Below are 25,217 nucleotides of genomic sequence, written 5' to 3'. Positions count from 1 at the left end.
GGTATGACCTAAGTAAGTATGCCTTCAGTGTAGTAGGGAGGGATCAAAGAGAAAGAAAAATACATAGAAACCAAACCTTTGAGTCAAATTATTTTTAACTCAGTTTAAAAACGTACTGTTTACAAAGACTGTTTGGAAGCCATGTTGGAAATGCACAATATACATAGTATGTCTTATGTAATATTGGGGTGTATAGTACTACTTATGGGACATATGAGTTAATAATTGATAGGCTGATTTCACATTACGTGTTTTGTGTCATGGTAATAGGGGATTTTCACTTGGGTTTTTTTTGTGGAAAATGAAGACATACTGGACAAGCACAGTATGGGTATATGCAATATGAGTTATGAAAGTTGTGGGGTTGGTTTCTGGTATTGGCAAGGAATAGTTTAAGAAAGAATTTCAGCTTTGGGGGCTGATAGTGGGGCTGTTGCTTCTTCCTTGAAGTCTTAGGGAGGGCATATGTTCTCCTTTTTTGGTTTACAAGACCAAGGTATTTTATATACTACAGAGACTCTTCATTTGAGGAGACGGTTTTCAATAATGCCTGAGATGGGCCATCAATTACAATAGGTTGGTAATTTTCAAACTTTATCCTGAGGTCCATTGTTTGTGATGTCTTCCTGCAGAGCCACAGACTGATCCAAGAATGCAAGTTCATAGTGAAAGATACAAAATTCCAAAGACTTTATTTTTCCGTAAGATTAAAGGAACTTATTAATAACTATTCAGTTTCTAAGTTTGGTATTTATAAACCAAGTGAAGCATATCATTAAAACTTACTGAGCATTATTTTTCATTATTTTAGTAAGAAATCTAAGTTCTTACTCTTCCTACACACATGCCCCTACTTAGAATCCTATGGGCCCCCAGGACAGGCAAGATAATGCAAGCTGCAGAGTCTTTTACCTCATGTAAGCGCACCATGATAAAAAAAAAAATTTTAACATTTTGAAACTGGAATATGTAAAAAATGTTCAAAGAATCATACACTTAGAAAAATATAAGGGAATCGGCTTCTACATCTTTAATTTCTAAATATAATGCTCCTTCCCAGAACTGATCTTCCTAAAAGAATGCCTTTGGACCAACTTTTTCTTTTTTTCTTTTTTAACGTTTATTTATTTTTGAGACAGAGAGAGACAGAGTGTGAACAGGGGATGGGCAGAGAGAGAGGGAGACACAGAATCTGAAACGGGCTCCAGGTTCTGAGCTGTCAGCACAGAGCCCGACGCGGGGCTCAAACTCACAGACCGTGAGATCATGACCTGAGCCGAAGTCGGACGCTTAACCAACACCGCCAACCAGGAGCCCCTGGACCAACTTTTTCTATCTTGCCTCCCCTTTCACAATTTTTCTTCTTCCAATTTAGAAAAGAACAGGATCTTCTTTCTTTATCTTACAATAATCCTGCTGAGATATATTTTACTTTTTATGCTTAACAATTAGCCACCAACATTTGAACCTACATCGTATGTTTTTGATCCATTGTCCATTAATAATTATCATTGTATAAATTCAATTCAGTAGACATTTCAACATTTAAAGCTTATGGTCAAAGGAATTAAAAAATAAAATTATTTGTATGTATGTTTTTGTTGTAGAAAAATATGTCTGAGTGGCCATTATAAAGTTTCAGGTAAACATTTTGCATGAGGATTAAATCATGTGGGAAAAGTAGAATAGAATTAAAAGTTCAAGGATAAATGATGCAAAATGTATAACTGTCAAAAGGAACTTCTATTGTTTATGTATTTGGGTGATGATGTGTTTCATATTGTGTTGGTTAGATTCCAGGGAATACACATAAAAGGATAATTTGTAAGATATTTTTAAATGTCAGCATTCAGAGTGTACCATAAACTACAAACTTTGTAAAATTTTAAACTTATGATGGAAAATCCAAATTTAGCCTAAAGATGAGGAAGAGGGTAAAATTTTTTTCCAAAGTCTTATAGGTTCAAAGACCACTAACCTAGGGACCATCCTTTGCTCATTCTGGGCCATAAGAAGGTTGTACACTCAGATCATATTATGGCCTCTTAAAGAACTGCCTTCACTGAATTTCACTTTAGCATTGACTGAGCTTTTATAGAAAGTAATTACAGGAAACAGCCATATGGAATCCATTACTCCAGAGAAATACTATTAAAGGTAGTATATACCACATCACAAAATGCCCTCTAAACAAAGTCCCATATGAAAATTTTCTTTTGAAATTCAGTTCCAGGAACAGCTTTGCTTTCCTTGAGTATTTGGTGTGTTTCTTCCTTTCTTATCATAAGACATAATAGTGGTCATATTTTCCTTTTCACTTTGTCCCACAGGGAGTTTTCAACTAAATCTTAGGTTAGATACAAATATCTATTTTGGTCCTAACAGTTGGCACAAATTTTGTTGCAGTCCCCTCAATCTATTCTTTCTTTTTAATTTTATTTATTTATTTTGAGAGAGAGAGGGAGAGAGAGCTTGAGCAGAGTAGGGGCAGAGAGAGACAGAGAGAGGAGAGAGAGAATCCCAAGCAGGCTTGGTGCTGTCAGCACAGAGCTCTACTCGGGGCTTGATCCCATGAACCGTGAGATCATGACCTGAGCCAAAACTAAGAGTCAGACACTTGACTGAGCCACCCAGGCGCCCCACCTTTAATCTATTCTTACTTGTAACTTCTTCTAATTTTTTCTTTCTAATTCTGTTTACCATCATGTTTTGATGTATGTTTGTTAACCTGCCTCCAAGTCTTTTGTGGAGGCAGGGCATGAATCAATGGGAATTTAAACATGCGTTCTTTTCACATAGGAATCACAGGCAAATCTCCACCTGTTCTTCGGCATATTCTTAGTATATGTTGGATACATAAAATTACTAAAGATGAGAACCATCGATGACAAGGAGAAGCCACCATCATTATTTCCAAGTAATGCCTTATTCTAACCAGTTTCTTACGCAAGCAGACCCTGTGCATCTATTTCCTGTTGGCATGAGCATAGCCATGGCTCTAGCTCTTGACTCCCACATCCAGTTAACAAGATTTATGGTATCTATAAAATAAAATTTTCATCAGATTCAACAGTGTCAACAGTGTCTTTAAAAAAAATGAGTTTAAGTTTGTAACAGTATGTCAGACTAAAGCTTCTTGATAAGAGATGAGAATATCCACCAACACTTCTTTTCTAAAACAGCACTTGTATTTTCTTTTAGCGAATCCTGATCTCATTTGATAATCCCTTTCCCTTGAAGCTTTGTCTTAAATGAATAATCCCTTCTAACCAATTATTGTGGCAGGTATCATCTTAGCAGCATACTGATGGGTAAAGAAAAATTCCCCTTGCCAACACACAGCTGGCTCCTCCTCCACCCCCACTGGCTCCCCATCTCACCTCCACAGAAGGCACCTGTGACTTCACCTCTCCCCATCTCTCTTCCATTTCTGAGAGTCTGGCACTTTTAACCACGGGTCTTTCCCATCTCAACCATATTTTCCTCACTCCATAAAAAAATACTGAGTGGCCAATACATAGCGGACACCAAGTTGAGGTACGAGGAATACAAGAAGACCATCAGCAAACATGGGAGAGGTTTCCACTGGGAATTTAATTTGCCCCTCACTTCTCATTCTCCTGGGTTCTTCTCCAAGTCCTGTTTAACATTTTACCACATCACATCCCAGGCCTCACACTTTTATTTCCATTCTGTTATTTAAATAAGTTATTTAAATAAGTTCTATTATCACACACACAGACACACATGTATCATACACATGCAACATGGACTTTATGTAGAGGATTATACAGACTTCTTCTCTAAGGTGATATTCAACTTGATACATGTTTGCCACACAGAAATATCTGAATTAAACTGGCAACTTAATTAACTGGGTAGAGAAGTAAGTGCTCATAGTAATTTTGCTCACAGTAGTCGGTCCTAACTATGGGACCTTTTAGGTCTATGTGAGTAACAGTGAGAACACAAGTAGGTCTGTGAGATATATGCAATAAATAATAAGACAGACAAAATTTTATCCACCAAATTTTATTCAACATTGAATTTTTGAAATAAATGTACAAATATAACATTTTGGGCTGTGACTTCAAAGGAATTATCATGTACCAAAAAGTGGTAAACGGCCTTCTAGGAGTGTGGGTCCAGACAACTAACCAAACTGCATTTCATTGACTACTATGTAGAGGTTTGAGTAGCTAAATTCAATCTCAGGACCTGGATAAAGCTTAATTGCTGTGTAATCTCCAAAGGAGAACATTGAAATTAAAAGCAACAAAGCCAGAAGGCTGTGTGTGTAATCAGTAAGGGAAGGGGACTGTGGACACCCTCTTCCCCCATCCTTACCCCATCACTGTTCTCATTAGTTGACTTGGCAAAGCAAGGAGTCTGGAAAAAATGACTAAATATCATTTTATTTGTTGTGATGAACTTAATCCACCACCACTAACCTATCTCCCCGACAGAAATCTGAGTTAATTCTCACTATAAAATTAATGTTTTTGCATGAGCTGATTCTTTAAGAATATCCAAAAGGTGCTAACTACTACAACCATAATGACCACTTGCATGTGCACAAGAGCCAATGGACAGGAAGACAGCTGACTTCTAGTATAATGATGGGGTTCAGGATATGCTACCCAATATGGCACCTTGGCATATTAAATATTTTAAGCTGAAGGAGTTTGGGAAAATGGCAGAAGCAGGAACGTCATGCTCACCTCTCCACCTTGCCTTTCTTCCCTGAAACAGGTCATAAAACTTCCATGTAAAAGGAACCTTCCCTGTGCTTGGAGGAAGAAAGACATTCTCATCACCAGAGTCAGGAAATTTAGGGCCAAGAAATCTATACAAACAAAACTTGTTTAACTTTTATTGTACTAGTTAGTTACTTCATCATTTCCTACCTTTAGCCCAGACCCCTCTGTCTTGTCAATTCTTCACAAATTTGTTGTTTCTTTGCCTAAAAGACATAAAAGCTTTCTGCTCTGGTCACTTCTTTGGGTCTTCTTTCTCTTGGGAAGGATCCCATTTAAATGTAAAAATTCAATAAAATTTGTAGGCTTTTCTCCTACTAATCTTTGTTCTTTTAATTTTTAGACCCAGCCAGGGGCACTAAAAGGCTAAGGCAAACTTTTTCTTCCCTTACAATACAGATGTCAAAACTCTCAGTTGAATTGGCACTCCACCTTCATTCTAGCCTCATTCTAAAAGAAATTGCCTTGATTTGACTGGAAATGCAGCAACTCAGTATGATAACCTTGTTATCTCATACTATTCAGATGGTTTGATCTGCAGGTGTCCATACACATGTGACTTGCTTGTACTGTGTCCCTTGCCACGAATGCCCTCTGTTCCTTGCTCATATAGCCTTCTATATCCTGGCCCCTGAACCATGCAAACTAATGTCCATTTTCCCTCCTGATAAGTCTGATCAATATCAATGCATCCTACAGATCCCAGTTTAAATGTCATCTCCTTGTCAGATCTTCTTCATCTTTCCAAGGCAAAGTTGTCAAATATCACTGCCATTCTATTCTTTTGTAATTATTTTTCAAATTCTGTTATCAATCCACTAGCACTTTAGTTCCTTGAAGGACAAGTTCACAACTTACCCATATCTGTATCATTAGAACCCAACAATTTTAGAATATTATGCTTTGTTGAAAGACTAGAATATAAATAAAAGAAACAATAGGTCAACACCAACTAGGTTTAAAACAGAAGGCTCAATGTACCTATTTATTGATTCATCATAAACATTAAACTAGTTTAATTATGGCTAAAAAGAAATACCTTTTCATGATCATAAATTTACCAGAGCTGCAAAATTCATAATATGAACACACACATATATAATAGTAGAAACACAAATCAATCATATTGCATCAGTCAAAAGCTGGAGACTCAGTTTTTCACTGGTGAATTAAAACCCTTTATTCATTATTTTTTGGAGCTAATGGTCATAAGCATTAATTTCAGTTCTATACCATTTAAACTGGACCACTTTCTGATAATTATAGAATGCTTTCATCAAGAATATTGGTTTTATTCAGAATCCTGACTATAAAATTAAACCCCCTACCTCAGAGGCATGTATAAAATTTTTCTAGATGTTAAATGTGTAATTATAATTACTTAATTTGTTGGAAATAGTACTATGAACTAAAATTAGTACTTCATCTCATTCCAGAAAATAAAAATACATTTTGCACCTTTAAATCACTATTTAATTTTGAATATCATGCTGATATTGATAACTGATTCTGAATATGAGGGTTGATGTATTTTTATTATGCCTTCTACCGAATAGGAATTTGAAGCTAGTTAATTAAACCATACATTATTACAATTTGTAAGGTAGTGAGATTCTCTTAGAATGTTGGAGAGTTCTTTACTGACAAACAATTTTCTCTTGAAAATGAAAGTCCACTCTTAATATGTAATAGTTTATTTCCAAGTGTGTTTTCATATATTAACTCCATGGAATGCCATATTTAATGTAAAACTCTGAGATTTTTGTTCCTTAGGACATATAAGCTCCGTATTAATATGCTAGAGTTAATGTGCAATAAAAGGACGATATTTGTCCCTATCAACATGAATTATAAGACCGGATAACATCCATTTAAAATTTTAATGCACCTCAAGCTTCTCAAATATATCTATTCTGACTGGTATTGTCCATCTGTGTTTGTTCATAAACATCAAAATAAAGGAAAACCTAACAATTTTTATTACATTGATTATTAACCATCTGCTAAATCTCAAAAAACAAGTAGAGATTAGCCATATGTATGAGGTGGAGAACGATAATGCAGCCCAGTGGTCTTTAACAAGGGAAGATCATGACTGATCTATGACCCTTTTACAAAATACAGAGTTCTGCATCAACCCTCTGAAATTCAGATACAGTTATTTGAGTGTAAACCCACAGTTTGAGTTGAGTTAGGCAAAGACAATGGCAAATGCTAACAGAAAGGTATGGAATAAATACATAAGAGAAGGAATATGAATATGCAACAGAATATGAATATGCAATCAGAAACTCTATATTTTACTTCTACAATATGAACTAAAGATCTAGAGTGATATCTTAATGAAAAATTATTTAAATTTTAATTCTTTCTGATTTTCAATATTATCCTTATGTATTCTTAATGTTTTTACAATGAATTTCATTATTAACTCTTTCACAAATATCACATGATCTCCTTTTGCATACCAACACAATAGGTGCTAGGGATATAAAGCGAAATGAGATGAGGCTGCTCCTTCACAGGAGACATGATTTTTACTTGAAAAACATGAATAATAATCATTTTTATTTTAAACTTCATACTTACGTGATACATCTGACTTAATAATTTGTCCAAAGTCTGCAAAGTTTCGAAATTCGTATTATGAACAAAATTCAGACCCTAGTAACATCCATTTCAACGATCTAAACCTCCTAATCTCAGAATCACTCAATAGCTAATTGTTCATTCCAGTCTTGTCTTTGAACTTGGCATTTCAATTGTTTTCTCTTTTGTTATGATTCTGGCCGTAATGCCATGGTTATCTATTTTATCTCACCCAACGTAATACCTTAGCTGGCAAAGAAACTAGCCTCTTCCTTATGGTGGTGATGTGATGGTATGTTATTATTCCTCCTTTTTAAATTTTTTTTAATGTTTTGGTTTCTGGGAGTTTAAAGTGTCAAAGACCTTAAGAGATGAGTCATCAAAGAAAACCTAAAGAAGTGAACAAACCAAGCTCTAAGAGATGTTCCTGCTCATCAGTGCAGGATCTCAGTAAAACCGAGACCTGGAACAGGACACAAGTGAAAGTGAGTAAATGAGATACCATGTGATTGCTCCAGCATAGTGCCTAGGCAGGCTAATAAATATTCATTAAGGAAGGAAGTGTCCAACATTTATTTAAAAATGGGTTTCTAAATAGGAAGCTCTTAAAACACCACTTGGCACAAAGTAAGTGGCTCATAAATGTTAGCTGATATTGAAAGGAAGGAAAGAAGGAAGGGAAGGCTGAACAGCATTGAGAGAAGTAGAGAGTGAGATTCCCTTGGGACAAAGCCTCCCTTCTCTTCTCTTAAGTCCCCAAAATTGAATGCTTTAAACTTGTTAAAGTCTTCACTTAAAACCAAAGTCCTACCACCTTAGAAGACAATTCTGTTTCCAGCTTTTGTTGAGTTTCATGCCTCCTCAAAGGGTCTTATCAAAGTTCTATATTCCTGTCTTATGCATTCAATTTCTCCTTGAGAAATATTGGTAAATGCATTTCATTATATTTCACTAAGGTTCTAGCACGCTAGCCATGTTTGAGAGTCTCTTATGGGTTAGAACCTGTGAGCTTTCTTCCTGGCCTACTCATGAACAATTCTTTCATTTCTTCATCCAGCCATTCATTCAGTTACTCAGCCTGAAAACCAAGTCTATGAGGGGTTAAGTGATTTGCCTGGGCTGCAGAATTCATGGTTTGATAGAGACTTAAACCTAACTCTCTGCTGTCATCAGAGGACTCTTGCCTTTTCATTATGATTTCTTACTTAAAATTCAAACTGAAGAACTTTTTATGCTCTGTATTTCAAATGTAGAAATTAAAAGTCAATTTTAAAATATCTTCTGAAATTGTGAAAACGAACAAAAATAGATAAGCCTCCTTTAAAAATCCTTTTCTGATTTTACTGTAGTCGGTGTCAGTAGAGTCTGTTATTATAAGCTAGTGCATTAATTTTATGTGAGTAGCACACAAATTCAGTAAACATTTATTTATAATATGATATGACAGATGCTATTCTAGACTCTATAATCGTGGTGAAGGATCTTTTTTTTCAAACCAGAGACACTATGAGCGGTAGAGCACAATATAATAATAATGCATACTATCACAGGGCTATGGCATTTTCAAGGATTGTGCTGGAATTTGGCCAATAATACAACAGAAAATGGTTCTGATATTTGCCATCACATGTTCATGACCTTCAGACAATATTGTACTTCATGATTTTCAGATAATAAGAAAGTAAATTGTGAATGCTTTTATTCCATTTTCTCTACTCTTCTAAAAACCGGAATTTACCAAAAAAAATTAAAATTTCATGGTTAGTAGAATGTAAATAATCTCTCATATCCCTAAAAACATAAAATGAGAAATTCACATTGGCCAGAGTCCTAAGTGGTCTTGTAAAACTAATATTTTTATTCACTTAAGCTTTTATTGCTTTTTCATTTCTAGAAAAGAAAGATTTATGGGTTTCTGATTTAGAATTTTCCTATACTTTCCAAGTAAAATAATCACACAAGATTGAGAATTGTGACAGATAGTATTTTTCCAAAAATGGCTGCATCCATACGTAGCTCATTCCACGTTCTTCTTACAATATGATGTCCATGTCCTTTCATCAAGAGGTGGGGGCTGTGTGTGTTCCCCTGTACTTTGGGAAGACCTTTGTAACTGCCTCCACCAATAGAGTACAAAGAAATGATGCTCTGTGACTTCTCAGACCAAGCTACAAAAGATAATTCAGCTTTTTTTTTCCTTGAGACACATGGGGTTTTTTTTTAATTTTTTAACGTTTATTTATTTTTAAGACTGAGAGAGACAGAGCATGAATAGGGGGAGGGCCAGAAAGAGAAGGAGACACAGAAACAGAAGCAGGCTCCAGGCTCTGAGCTGTCAGCACAGAGCCCGACGCAGGGCTCCAACTCATGGAATGCGAGATCATGACCTCAGCCGAAGTAGGACGCTCAACCGACTGAGCCATCCAGGCGCCCCGAGACACATGTTTTTGAAGCTCCAAACCACTCTATAAGAGTCCAACTATAATGCAACTCTAGTTCTGCAGAAACTACATGGAGAAAAAGAGAAATGCCCAAGGATCCCGAGCTGTTCTACTCCTCATCAATTTTAGTCTTTCCAGTCCAGCCTTCAGACATGTTGAGTCAGAAGACTTCAGATAATTCCAGCCCCTAACTATTGGACTACCTCAGCCATGATGAGTGGAAAGGAAGTGAGGTGTTCTCACCAAGCCCTGCCCAGACTGCCGATTCTTGGTATGTAAGCAAAATAAATGTTGCTTTAAATCACTAAGCTCTGAGTTTGTTACACAGTCTCAGTAACTGGAACAGAGATGTCCACTCCATGCAATGACTTGGAGTCAAGCAAATATGGCAAAGAATACCTATATCATTCATCCATTCCTATAAATATGTATTAAGTATCTAACATGTGCCCATCACTATGCCAGTCAGTGGCTGTAGAGCGGTAAGCAAAACAGGCAGTACTGGCCACCATGAAATTTAAACCATTGGAAATGTGCTGACAACAGGTAGGCCTATGAACAATCTGATGCCCTATCACAGTGGGCATTAGTAGCAGATTCTAGAAAAAGATGATTGTTATAGAATTGGTAATGGAAATAGCTGATATCTTTCCTTTCTCAGTGGTGATGTGTACTCCCCTGCCAATTAAATATCCCTCTGCACAGGAAAACATAATGCCAACCCTGGCCAAAATGTACATTAAAGAACAGTAGGAAAGAAGAAGAGATGGATGAGATAACTCAGAATCTTGCAGTCAGAAATATGATTCTGAACATCTCTTTCTTTATATTAAATTGTGGATAACAGACACTATATTGGGATAACATGTATGACATTTCATGTGTTTGAAACATTTGAGTTGGAGTGATCAGAAAAGTATAATTCTAAGATGTTGCTTGATTTGGCAAACAGATGACGCTGAGAGTCCCAACTCAAATCTACAGTGTAATTTGGATTGTTTTAAATGGTTTTAAACTTTCTTCATATGCAATATTCTTCTCATAAATAGCAAAGCCAGGAAAAAATTAGGGGAAGCTTTACACATTCTAGTTATGCAAACTTAATCCAAATGGAGGCTCTAATACTCATCTCTATACCATGATAAACCTCCAAACAGCTGAAAATTTTTATTGGGAGGATGAATCATATTATTCCGTTTAGATTATTTCAGCATTAAAGGATATGGCTTATTCATGCTGCAGATGATAAAGCCCTGTGGTCAGGTTAATGCTAAAACTGACAAATGCTATGCCAGATTTGAGAATATATGGAAAATTTTAATTAGAAGTTTATAAAACTCTGAAAAATCTCCAAAGGTTTTATCCTTATGAATGAACTTAAGATATATTTAGAGCTAATATATTAGCTAATATATAGGCAGTGATTAAGGGAAAACAGGCGGCTGGAGCATAATTTCCACAATGGTCTCCTTTCTGAGGCTGGCCATGCAAGCCAACCCCTGTTGCCTGCAGGAGGTGGTTCGTTCTCAAAGAGCAATCAGGAGTATGCTTCACTCTGTCAGAGGATATGACACACTCTCAAGCAGCATGCTACTTTTGTCGGACTGAGACGTTTGGCTCTACCTCTACAAACTATTTTTAGATCTGTTTATTTCTCCTATTAATTTATAATCACTCCACTTTTTTTCACAGATTTGTCAGTAAACTTGACTGACTAGAAGATTCCAGAAAAAGAAGCATTGCTTAAGTAAAAGGGGACATGGGGAGACGAGAGATGTTGATTATTGATTATGCATGCCTGAATGACCTTTTTTCCCTTGAGTAGCATCTTACAAGTTGCTCTAAAATGCTAAACCACTATTACCATGGAGTAACACCCTAGCTATAAAGGGGTTGTAATAGATGCAGTAAAACATTTTTTAAAATATGCTCTAAAAGAAAGATAAATCCAATGCAATTCACATAAAGCCTAATGCATTATGTACCGTCTGTGCTTAATAAATGCATTACTCATAAAATATACATTCACACGTCCTCCTTTCTTATCAATAAAGCAATCAAGCTGAGCATAAGATTATCCAGAAATTCTGCTCCCTCCTATACAAAAATATAATCACACTATCCCCTTTTTAAATCATGCTTAGATGAAAAGAAACAAGAAATTGTATAAAGTATTTCATATTTAGCCTACTAAAAATACTGCATGCAGGGTTTTTTGTTTGTTTGTCTTTCATGTTTCTGAGCACAGAAAAGAAAAAAATGGCACCTTTTTTACTCCTCACCCAGGAACTAATCTTAAAGTATAAAACAGATCTGTAATTGAGACTGGTTAGAGTTACCCTAAAGCATTTAGAGACTTTCTGTGCTACAAAGGCCATTTTTTGGTTATTAGTAAATAGACATAATGCTAGTTCCTGGTCTCTAAAGGAATTTGACTCTGTGTTTGTTTCTTTTAATATTCTTCTCCATTTGTCAGATTGAACAACCCATATCCACTATATGAGATATTTGGCATCCAAATCACATTTCTCCAACAGAATTTGCCCAAAGCATTTCTTAAGCTAAGATCAAGACTCTGTCTTCAGAATGAGGATTAAATTGGGTGCTGGCTATGTAGTCCCCACTGATCTACTATATTTCATCTGAACAAATGACCCCTTAATTGCTTGGTGTCTGATATCCCTGTATTTTTAAAGCCCCTTTCTATTGATAAACAATTAGTTATCAGGTTAAGTCAGCTGTGATTCATTCTAAGATATAGTTAGGCAGATTCTACAGAATGCCTGAAATGTTGGCAGTATTCTTATAGTCAATGTAATGGTTCATCATTATGGGAACAAAGGAGTCTTTAGAAAGACAAAACAATGCACAAAATGTTTATTTCCTTCTACAGCCACTTCACTCCACCCCAAGTTCAGATTTTGTATGATTACTTGCTGCACACCAGCAGGCCCTAAGGCTTTCTCCAGTACCTGCTAAGACATCTTTGTATACTTTACTAGCAAACATGTCATTTGGAAAGGCAAATACCAATTTACATGAGGCAAGACTTTGTAGATCTCTCACATTCTTTTTCCTCTCTGACAGGCAAGACATCGTAGGTCTCATTTTCCAATCCTTATTAAAAAGTGTGATCCTGGTTGTTTGGAAAGCTCATTAGTGCCATTGCTCTGTGATGGACGGCACATCTTTAAAAGAAAGACAGATTGCATGGATGCATCAGCACACCAGCCATAATGAAACCCAAGTGCATCCCCACAAGCCTCAGGATTTAAATCTTCATTTGCTTTTGTGAAAAATGATAGCCATGACCGTGGGCATTTGAAAATACAGCTACATCTTTGTCTTCCCAGTAATAGGAGTGCATCATTATTGCCTATGTGACCTTCAAGGAAAGTAAAAGAAGAAGCAGTTAGCCATGTAAAGCTTTGCAACTAGGGCACTGAGACCAGGCAGGAAACATACTCAGCAGACAGGTATTAGCCATGAGTTAAGAATGTACACAGAAGTAAACTCAGAGACTTGCCATCTCATCAGTAGTGAAGCACTGGTCTCTTGGATGAGTGTCAAAGGCGTTTAATTTTTTCTGGTCTTTGACTTCCCATTCCAAAAAGACTAGTCATATGGTGTCTTTATCTTGGTCACAAACTGGCAAAAATTTAGTTAAAAGAAAGATTATTTTTTTCAAAATAAAGGAAATCATGGAAGTAATCTTATCAACAATAAAACAATTCTAGTAGTGAAATGAAACAAAATGAAGCAAAATGTTGCTATAGAGTGACTAATCCAGAGCTCCTTTTCACTTTTTTAAAATAAATGTCTTTCTCCACCTCTAATGAGCTGCACGTGTATGTTTGCCATTCCAAGAGTACTTCACAGAGGATGACTCCATGAAGTGGGGAGCACAGTCTTAAGATCTTATTTTGCCTCAGAGCCTACCACTTACTAGGTGACATGGATGAATCATTAAACCCTATTGAGGCACAGGCCTTACCTGCCTCATGGAGTTGCTATTTCTAAAATATATCAAATATAAATAATGTATGTCTCAAAAAAGAAATTTAAAAATACCTTGTGACAAACGAAAATGGAAATGTAACATACCAAAATTTATGAGATGCAACAAAAGTAGTTCAAAGAGGAAAGTTCGTAGAGAGAAATGCCTACCTTAGAAACGAACAAACAAAAAAATTCTCAAATAAACAACCTAAACTTACACCTCAAGGAACTAATAAAAAAAGAACAAAGCCCAAAGTTAGAAGGAAAGAAATAACAAAAATTGGATCAGAAATTAATGAAATAGAGATGAAAGGGATAATAAACAAAATCAATGAAATTAAGAGCTGGTTCTTTGAAAAGATAAACAAAACTGACAAGGCCTTACCTAGACTCACTGTGAAAAAAGAGAAATGATTCAAATAAATAACATCAGAAATGAAAGAGATGTTACAACTGATACCTCAGAAATACAAAAGATTATAAGAGACTACTATAAATAATTATATGGTGACAATTTGGACAACCTAGAAGAAATGATAAATTCCTAGAAACATATGAATACCAAAGTGGAATCATAATGAAATAGAAAATCTGAACATATTACTAGAAAGGAGATTGAATCAGTAATCAAAAATCTCCCAACAAAAAAGTCCAGGACCAGACAGCTTTACTGGTTAATTCTGCCAAACATTTAATGAAGAGTCAATACCAGTCCTTCTCAAACTCTTCTAAAATAGAAGAGGGGAAAACTATTACAAACTAACTTTATGAGGCCAGCATTACTCAGATACCAAAATCAGACAAGGATGCCACAAAAAGGAAACTTACAGGCCAATATCTCTGATTAACATATGCATAATCTTCAATAAAATATTAGCAAATTAATTCAACAGTACATTAAAAGGACCATATACCATGATAAAGTGGGATTTATTTCATGGATGTAAGGATGGTTTAACATCCACAAATCAGTCAATGTGATATACCACATCAACAAAATGAGGGATAAAAATCATATGATCATCTGAATAGATGTAGAAAAAGCATTTGACAAAATTCAACTTCTATTTATGATAATAAATTTCAACTAAGTGAGGAATGTACCTACACATAATAAAGGCCATATACGACAAGTCCACAGCTAAGATCATATTCTATGGTGAAAAGCTGAAAGCTTTCCCTCTAAGATCAGGAATATGAAAATGTCCACTCTTGCCACTTTTATTCAACTTAGTATGGGAAGTCCTTCCTAGAGCAATTAGGCAAGAAAAGGATATAAAAGCCATCTAAATTGGAAAGAGAGAAGTAAAACTGTCAACATTTGCAGATGACACGATATTATACACATGCACCCTAAAGACCCCATCAAAAAACTATTAGAACCAATAAACACTATCAGTAAGTTTGCAGCAAACAAAATCTGTTGTGTTTCCTTACGCTAACAACAAATCATGAGAAAGAAAAATTAACAAAATAATCCCACTCAGAATTGCATCAAATAGAATAAAATACCTAGCAATAAATTGAACCAAGGAAGTAAAAGATCTGTACACTGAAAACTGCAAGATATTAATACAAGAAATTGAAGAAGACACAAATAGATTTCTTACAGTTTTCTTATAGATTTTATATCCAAAATCTATAAAGAACTTATCAAACTCAACATCCAAAAAACAATCCAGTGAAGAAATGGGCAAACAACATGAACAGACAATTTTCCAAAGAAGACATCCAGATGGCTAACATACACATGAAAAGATGCTTAACATTACTCATCATCAGATAAACACAAATCAAAACCACAATGAGATACCACCTCACACCTGTCAGAATGGTTAAAATTAACAACTCAGGAAACAACAGATGTTGGTGAGGATGAGGATAAAGGGAAACACTTTTGCGCTGTTGGTGGGAATGCAAACTGGTGCAGCCGCTCTGGAAAACAGTGTGGAGTTTCCTCAAAAAAATTAAAATTAGAACTACTCTACAACCCAGCAATGGCACTACTAGGTATTTATCCAAAGGATACAAAAATGCTGATTCAAAGGGGCACATGCACCCCAATGTTTTTGGCAGCACTATCAACAATAGCCAAATTATGGAAAGAGCCAAAATGTCCATTGACAGATGAATGGATAAAGAAATTGTGGTGTGTATATATATATATATATATATATATATATCAGATTATTACTCCACTATCAAAAATAATGAAATCTTGCCATTTGCAACAATGTGGATGGAACTAAGTGTGTTATGCTAAGCAAAACAAGTCAGCCAGAGAAAGATAAATATCAAATGATTTCACTCATATGTGGAATCCAAGAAACAAAACAGATGAACATAGGGGAAGGCAAGGAAAAATAAGATAAAAAGCGAGAGGGAGGCAAACCATAAGAGACTCTTAAATAAAGAGAACAAACTGAGGGTTGCTGGAGGGTATTGGGTGGGGAGGGATGGACCAAATGGTGATTGGGCATTAAGGAGAGCACTTTTGGGGATGAGCACTGGGGGTTATTTGTAAGCGATACATCAATAAATTCTACTCCTGAAATCATTATTACACTATATGTTAACTAACTTGCATTTAAATAAAATTTCAAAATTTTTTAAATAAAAAATGAAGAACACACAAATAAAAGGAAAAATATTCTGTGCTCATGGATTGGAAGAACTAATATTGTTAAAATGTCTACACTGCCCAAAGCAGTCTACAGATTCAATTCAATCCCTATCAAAATTCCAATGATATTTTTCACAGAAATAGAACACACAATCCTAAAGTGTATATGGAACCACAAAAGACCCCAAATAGCCAAAACAACCTTTAGAATGAACAAAGCTGGAGACATCATGCTACCTGATTTCAAATTATATTACAAAGCTAAAGTAATCAAAACAGCATTGTATTGGCATAAAAACAGACACAAATATCAATGGAACAGAATAGAAATCCCAGGAATCAACCCATGCATATATGGTCAATTAATTTATGAGAGAGGAGCCAGGAACATACAATGTGGAAAGGACAGTTTTTTCAATGAATAGTGTTGGGGAAATGGGCAACAAACATACAAAGGAATGAAACTGGACCCCCAAAATTAATTTTTAATGGACTAAAGACTTGAATGTAAGACCTGAAACTATAAACTACTGGAAGATAGGTGATAAGCTCCTTGACATAGGTCTTGGTGATAATGTTTTGAATCTGACACCAAGTTAAAAGGAAAAAAATCAAAAGTAGACAAATGGAACTGCATCAAAACTAAAAAGCTTCTGCACAGAAAAGGAAACCATCAGCAAAATATAAAGGCAACATGCTGACTGGAAGAAAACATGTTGCAAATTAAATAACTGATAAGAGATTAATATCTAAAATATATAAAGAACTCATACAACTCAAAAGCAAAAAAAAATCCAATTAAAAATGGGCAGAAGATGAGTAAATGTCTTTCCAAAAAAAACATACAAATGGCCAACAGGTACATGAAAAAATGCCCAACATCATTAATGATTAGAGAAATGCAAATCAAGCCCACAATGAGATATCACCTCATACCTGCTAGAATGGCTATTATCAAGAAGACAAGAAATAACTAGTGTTATCAAGGATGTGGACAGAAGAAAACCCATATGCACTGTTAGTGAGAATGTAAACTGGTGCAACTACTATGAAGAACAGTATGGAGTTTTTTTTAATATTAAAAATAGAATTACCATATGATCCAGCAATTCTACTTCTGCATACTTATCTGAAGAAAACAAAAACATTAATTCAAAAAGATAAATGCACCCCCATGTCCATTGCAGCATTAATTACAATAGCCGAGGTATGGAAACAACCTAAGTATCCATCAAAGGATGAATGATGGATTCATCATTCACTGTGGTATACACACAACCACACACACACACACACACACACACACACACACTGGATTATTCAGCCATAAAAAAGAATGAAATCTTGCCATTTGTGACAAACATGGATGGGCTTCAAGAGTATTATGCTAAGTCAAATAAGTCAGACAAAGACAAATACCATATGATCTCTCTTATATGTGGAATGAGAAAAAAAACAAATACAAACAAACAAAACCTAATCTCATAAATATAGAGAAAAGCTTGGTAGTTGCAAGAGCCTATGGGTGGGGTGGTGAAGAAATGGGTAATATTTTAAAATTTCAATAAATTGACTAATTTTTTTAAGTTTAAACTATAAAATAAAAAATCATAAGTGAACTCAAACTTCTGTTTATCCCATTATGTTCCAACTTCCTTATTTTTTTAAGGAGCCATACATTGTGTAATAAACTAAAATGGAAACATCAAAAGCCTCAGGGGCTGGAGAAATATTACAAACATGACTGACATGTAACTCAAAAACAGAGCTTAACCCAGTGGTAACAGGACTATTACTTTTTTCTGAAACAAATATTTCAAATCATTGCTAATTTCTTTTTTTAATTTTTTTAAACATTTATTTATTTTTGAGACAGAGAGAGACAGAGCATGAACGGGGAAGGAGCAGAGAGAGAGGGAGACACAGAATCCGAAGCAGGCTTCAGGCTCTGAGCTGTCAGCACAGAGCCCGACTCGGGGCTCGAACTCAGGGACCATGAGATCGTGACCTGGGCCGAAGTCGGCCGCTTAACCGACTGAGCCACCCAGGTGCCCCGCTAATTTCTTTTTACATTATTAAAATCACCAGCTTCCTCCTATCCAGGTTTAGAATGTGATCTAAGTTATATGACCCCCCCCATTCCTTCTGTTTCTATTCTAATAGGATATATTCCTCTTCTAAAAAGTGGACAGTAAATGCCATTTTCTATGGAACTGTGGAATACACTATGGTCCTGTGCACTGGCTGAACAGGCTGTTTCTCTCACTCCGTAAGGATTTAATGAGCACTTTCCATGTGCATGGCACTGTCCTTGTACTTTGGAGGATAAGAGGATAACTCGGACATGAAACGTGTTCTCAAGGAGCTTACCATCTAATAGAAAAGGAGCCATGCCTTGCCAGACTAACCCAAATACAAGCAGGTGACCAAACAAATCAGTGTGAATCTGCTGTCAAAGGAGGACAGTTGGTGTGTAGGGAGAAGAGCAAAGACTTCAGTGTCAGGCACTGTGAGAGACTGTAAACAAAGCATGCTTCCTTCCTGAAAGTGTGTTCTAGTCTAGACCAAGGAAAACACTTATAAAATAAAATTGGGGAGAATAGTTGTTCTGCTGCTACAAAAATACAAGATGCTTCAAAAGGAAACACTTACTTTGGCCTGGGATGATCCACTGAAAAAAACAGATGAACAAAGAAGAGAATGAACACTTAGTAGTGCAACTTGCCATGTGCCAGCTGGACACGGCATGTGCTTCATGGAAGGGGCAGGTCAATGGAAACCTGAACCATGAGCGAGATGTCAGAACCTGTGATGGCAGATATGGACACTCCAAAAGAAGGAAGGTGTGTGAACCAAATATGGAGGTGAGAAAATACAGAGGAAGTTGAAGAACGCTGAGAAATCTAAGAGGATTGAACTCCAGGAGCATATACTGGTGCAGTGGAAGATGAAGATTTTGGCCATGTGGTAAAGGGTTTGCATGCCACTCTAACACAACTAGATACCATGTTCTGTGACAGAAAAACCATACAATATGTTCAGCACCAAGGGTAGTAAAATGGATATTCTTTCCCGTGGGTGAAATCTAGCCACACACTATACATCAAACTAGTGTATTATAATATCAGTAAATTTACTGCCTCTTCCATTTCACATACAGACTATAAAATATCCTGTTATGATAGCAATCATAGATGTTCACCTTTCTTGTCAGACATGGGACATGTTTTAGAAAAATATGCATGTTTAGACTAATCCCAGCCAGCCAGAATGAAACTAAAGTATAATTTTCATAACTGCACTCGGTCTCAAATACCAGACTCATTTGTAAAGCCACTTTCAAAAATAAATGGAAGGATTTATGCTCTTTATAAATGACAGATTCTAAAATGCTGCAGTACAGTTCTCCAAACCCAGAGGATCAGTCTTGGAAACATCACCCCCTAAGGATAACATTATTCAATTTATATCTTTAAAACCAGCTGAAAACTCAAACAAAATATAAACAGAAATTTCCTGTAATAAACTCTGTGGAATAATGAATACCTGAAAAAACTACAGCAAACCCTCTCTACACCTGATAGGTCAGAGATCCATCTGGAAGATTTCTGTGAGACACACTTCCAAGTCAAGTGCAAATTTAAACAGGGTCTCAACTAAAACCTTCAACAAGTTCATCAGGCTTTTATGGAAGATGATGGATGGTGGACCAAAAGTGCTACTTTGTAAGCCCTAAGTGGTGCTTTCAAGGGACATGCCTAAAAACACAAGTATAACACTTATGGTTAAAGAAGAAAAAAATGGGGTAAACCGCAGAAGGAAGTTGAAATCTGGCTGGCCAAAGCCATGGTTTCTCAATGACACTCTTTGGTATTTATACTGTGACCATAAGATGATGCCCAGAGATACCTCTGAAGTTCTTGTGAAACTCTGAAGTCATCTGCACATGTTTTTTGTTTGTTTGTTTGTTTTTTGGGTTTTGTTTTTCTTTTTAGAGAGGCATCATTTCCAAACCACTCCTCCTCACTCTGTCCTGAGCAGAGTGCTCCTCTTAAACTCAGAAGAGCAATCCTTAAATTACCTGTACCTATTGAAACTAGATAATCTAACCCACTGATATATGTAATGCTATATAGCTATCAAAGTGTGTGAAGACCTAAAAAAAAAAAAACCTTATGTTTTCCAACAGAACTTAAGAAAAATATTTGGCAGACTTCAGCCATTCATGATTTACTATGAAAATAAATATGAAATAACCAAAATATGGAAAATAAAACACAAAACATATACAAAATAAAACATAGGGGATTTCCAGATTATTTTCACCTTCGAAACCATCAAAACCAATCTCTTTATTTGTATATGATCAAATTTAAGCAACAAAATTCTACCAAGGTCATCCAGTATTTAAGTAACAAAAAGTAAATGAAGGCCAAATTATGATCTAACAAGATAATTTGTATATTATTTGTATTATTCTTATAGCTATATAAATTAAAACTAAGTAGTATTGGGGCGCCTGGGTGGCTCAGTCGGTTGAGCGTCCGACTTCAGCCAGGTCACGATCTCGCGGTCCGGGAGTTCAAGCCCCACGTCAGGCTCTGGGCTGATGGCTCAGAGCCTGGAGCCTGTTTCCGATTCTGTGTCTCCCTCTCTCTCTGCCCCTCCCCCGTTCATGCTCTGTCTCTTTCTGTCCCAAAAATAAATAAACATTGAAAAAAAAATTAAAAAAAAAAAAAAACTAAGTAGTATTTATCCCAATTGAACTAAAATCCAAACACTTAGATGGCTGTATATAATAAGTAGCATTTATAATGTATATCATATCTCTCCTGAAAGTTACCTTAAAAGATCTGACTGATTAAACAATTATAGTTTCTGGCCATACTCTAATTTTTCCTGTAATCTTAGAAATACAAAGAGGGTTGAGACATTAAACATATAGAATACGGTCATATTAGTGGAACTTAAGAATCAAAATTTTCCAATTACTTGCGACTTTGTTGCCTAATTAATCAATATCAGTGTTTTATGAACAAATTGATGGTGTTTGGGTTTTTTTTGAAGATTGATATTTCATAAATATATTTTTTTCTTTTAAAAATAGAAATAACTGGAGTGCCTGGGTGGCTCAGTCAGTTGAGCATCCGACTCTTGATTTCAGCTCAGGTCATGATCCCAGGGTCATGGAATCAAGCCCCACAACAGGCTCAGTGCTGAGCATGGAGCCTGCTTGGGAATCTCTCTCTCCCTCTCTCTCTCCCTCTGCTCCTCTCCCACTCACACACTCACTGTCTCTAAAATAAAATTAAAAAAAAAAAAAATAAATAGAAATGACCAAATGCAATGCACTATCTTGCGTTGGATCCTGGCATGGAAAAATCATACTTAAGGAAAAACTGATGAACTCCAAATAGGGTCTTTAGTTAATTAATAGTAATGTACCAATGTTAATCTCTTAGTTTGGACAAAAGTGTCATGATCAGGTAAGACATTAACTTTAAGAAAAGGGATAATGGGTATATGGGAAATACGTTTTGCTATCTTGGCAACCTTTCTCTTAATCTAAAATTATTCCAAAATAAGTTTATTTTTAAAATACAGAAATAAAATCAAGAAATATCAGTAATATGTGGGTATCAGGGACACACTGAGCAAATCAAAACAGTCTTAATCAATCAGGAAAATGATGGAAGATGCTAGTTTCAAATTCAGGAAGGAAAAGGGGAGAAGGAAGAAAAGAAGAAAGGAAAGAGGTGGGGAAGGTAGGAAGGAAGAAAGTAAAGAAGAAATTGTTCCAAATCCTTTGTAAAGAGTTATACAATAGCAATACAGAGCCATATTTTCTTTAAACCCACAAATGGTTGAGATCCTGTATTTATTTGCTTAATCTGTACAAAGTAATGAAGTGGTTGCTCTTACTATTCTCATTTTAGAAATGAGTGAACTGAACCACAGGAAGTTTAGTTACTTGCCTAAGGTCACATTATTTAATACATCATGAGGACAAAATTTGAACTAGGCTCTACTAAACATTAGTCTTTGTAACAAGAGAATGACTTTGCTTCCCTTTCAATGAAATTCTGATGGGCTTATGCCCTAATAATGAGTTAAGGTGCTAAGTGCAATTTTTCTTTCAGTGTTTCTTTACAGGCTTTTTAGTCTCTACACGTAAGCAGGAGGCAGAGCCCATGGACTTCCATGAAAACTGTTAAGTAAAAGCTTAATAATTTGCTCACAATTATAGCTTTTGAGTATTGGCTAAGATGAAGTTAGGCTGCTAGAGGCAGGATGCTCATTCTGCATGTTTTACCACCTGGGGCCTAAAGTAGAATCTAGAAGAGTCCCTACTTGTGAAAACTCCTTCAGTGTTTTCATTATGGCTCTCTTTCTCTAAGGCTCAGAACTAGTCAAAGGGGCAGAGGCAGGTAATAGACACACTACTTTATAATTCCTTCTTTTTTTACGCTTGTTTACTTATTTTGAGAGATAGGAAGACAGAGAGAGAGAGAGAGAGAGAGAGAAAGCACACAAGCGGGGGGGGAGGGCAGAGAGAGAGAGGAAGAGAGAGAGAATCCCAAGCAGTGCAGAGCCTGATGTGGGGCTCAACCCTATGAACCATGAGATCATGATCTGAGCTGAAATCAAGGATCAGATGCTATAACTGACTGAGCCACCCAGGCACTCCCATTCTTTTCCTCTCACTGCTTCATTCTGTTCCATTTTCTATCTCTCCTACTTCTACCCCTCAGTTTTTTTTTTTTTTTTAAATATTTATTTATTTTTGAGACAGAGAGAGACAGAGCATGAACGGGGGAGGGGCAGAGAGAGAGGGAGACACAGAATCGGAAACAGGCTCCAGGCTCTGAGCCATCAGCCCAGAGCCCGACGCGGGGCTCGAACTCACGGACCGCAAGATCGTGACCTGGCTGAAGTCGGACGCTTAACCGACTGCGCCACCCAGGCGCCCCATCTACCCCTCAGTTTTTATGAAGTTTCTCAGAGGTTGCCTGCTGTACCCCATAGAAGCTGATGCAGAATGGAGCCAAGGATGCATGGCCAACCTAGTTTGAGGCTCAATCAGAACACTCTACTTTATGAGCCAATAGAGTAGGCAAGCTTAAAGTAGAGAAGACAGAATGGTATGCTTGTGAATTTAAATAGCTGTGCCTTTTATGTTGAATTCTTGAAGTTTTCTGAGAGGCTAAATCCCTATGAATAGAAGCATCTTTTAGCACATCTGGCAAAGCCTTAATAAGTATCCACTGCTCTTTAGCAATTTCAAATTTAAAAATTAAAAAAAAAAAGAATTATGCTTGAAAAGATGAAGCATTTTCCCCAAGATGGCTCCAGCTGCATGGATACCTAGATTTCCTAACCCGGCTAAAGCAACAGTCCCAAGAGACAAAGCTCACTCAGTAAGTGATAAAGCATAGCCACACTTCCACAGCTGCAGATCAGCTCAACCCCAGAGAGCCACTGTGAGAATTAAATGAGATGATGTTGTGAAAATACTTGAAAACACTGAGGAGTCTAACCATGGCAGACCATTATGGTTGTTAAAGAATGATCTTCTCATTTCCTAAAACTGCAGAGAGAGGATGATATAGTGAGATATTAACTGGCATGTTGCTCTGTTCCTTCTTTTTTGTTCCATCATCATCTTTCCTTAGGGCAGCTCATCACCTCCAGGGTGAATAATATTAGTGAATAAAAAGATGTCATATTCTTGGTTTCAAAGGTCAAAAAGCCAGATCATGTGGTAAATTCATGGGTAAGAGTAGAAATATTTAAAATAATATGAGAAAACAATTTTCCCCCTGCATCTATAGCCCACTAAATAAGGATCATTCAAGCTTGGAAGAAAGAATAATTGGAGAATAAGGAGCCTTAATTACTGGCCCACTGGCCCATACCCTGCCTATAGACTTAGAGTCCCTGGGGAGAAACAATCGAGGGCCAAGATAAATTGAGGGATCTATGGACAGGGAAAAATGTGACTCATTACCTTTCCAGAGTCATGGAGAATAGCATAGAAGAGAAGAGAGAGCATCTAAACAGAAATGCCCAAGAGAGAAACTCTAAGCATCCTCACAGAGCATCAGCCTGCCCCAACAGGAGGCTGAGAATTGCCAACCTTTTTTGTTTGCTTTTGCTTTTCATTTATCCTGTGTGGCATGAGTTTGCAGAAACAAAGTACACCAAACTCAGGATCCTCAGAATTGGGAAGGGAGAATTAATCTACAGACCAATATTATACACATGAGTTCCAAACTCAGATGCTATAAAGGGACGACACCATCAGATAGTTTGAATACCTCAAAGAACGCCAGTGGAAGGCAGGCCCCTCTGCCCACTGACACCACAGCAGTGGCTCATTGCCCCAGGGACTGAGAAGTATAATCAACGAGAAGAAGGAAGAGAGAGAAAATCTTGATTTCCTTTTAGTTTAAATTTGAAATGACCATACACACACACACACATACACACACAATCCCTAAACTTGACTGAATTTACCTGCAAGTGTAAGGGAGAAAATAAACACCCTTCCTTCCTTTGGATGGGAACATGGCTTGAAACAGAAATTATGTTCAATTAGAGGAAAAGGAAGTTATATTTTTGCACAAATGATTATATATTCTGTGCAAATTAATATCTGCTGTGCTACTACTTCTAATAAGACACCATTACATAAAATGGGGTAGTAATATTTCAGTTAGAGATTCTACCTCAAATTTCTTCCCATGCATTTATCCTCTCTGGACCCCAACAACAGTGCTTCTCATGGTTTAGCCAGCCCCTAAATAT

The 25,217-nt window shown here is 36.4% G+C and overlaps 1 long non-coding RNA gene across 1 annotated transcript; it reads right to left on the bottom strand.

Moving 5' to 3' along the window:
* Nucleotides 1-279: 279 nt before the first annotated feature.
* On the bottom strand, nucleotides 280-20,478 carry LOC122480684. Its single transcript, XR_006296624.1, has 3 exons — nucleotides 20,467-20,478; nucleotides 14,172-14,176; nucleotides 280-470 (listed from the first exon to the last, which is right to left on the bottom strand). It is a non-coding gene; the product is annotated as an uncharacterized LOC122480684 (long non-coding RNA).
* Between the last annotated feature and the right edge of the window lie 4,739 nt (nucleotides 20,479-25,217).

This window comes from Prionailurus bengalensis, chromosome C1 (genome assembly GCF_016509475.1).
Source record: "Prionailurus bengalensis isolate Pbe53 chromosome C1, Fcat_Pben_1.1_paternal_pri, whole genome shotgun sequence".
In the NCBI taxonomy this organism is placed as follows: Eukaryota; Metazoa; Chordata; class Mammalia; order Carnivora; family Felidae; genus Prionailurus; species Prionailurus bengalensis.
The sequence above is the reverse complement of the archived record's forward strand: the minus strand, read 5'-3'. Positions and strand labels throughout refer to the sequence as shown.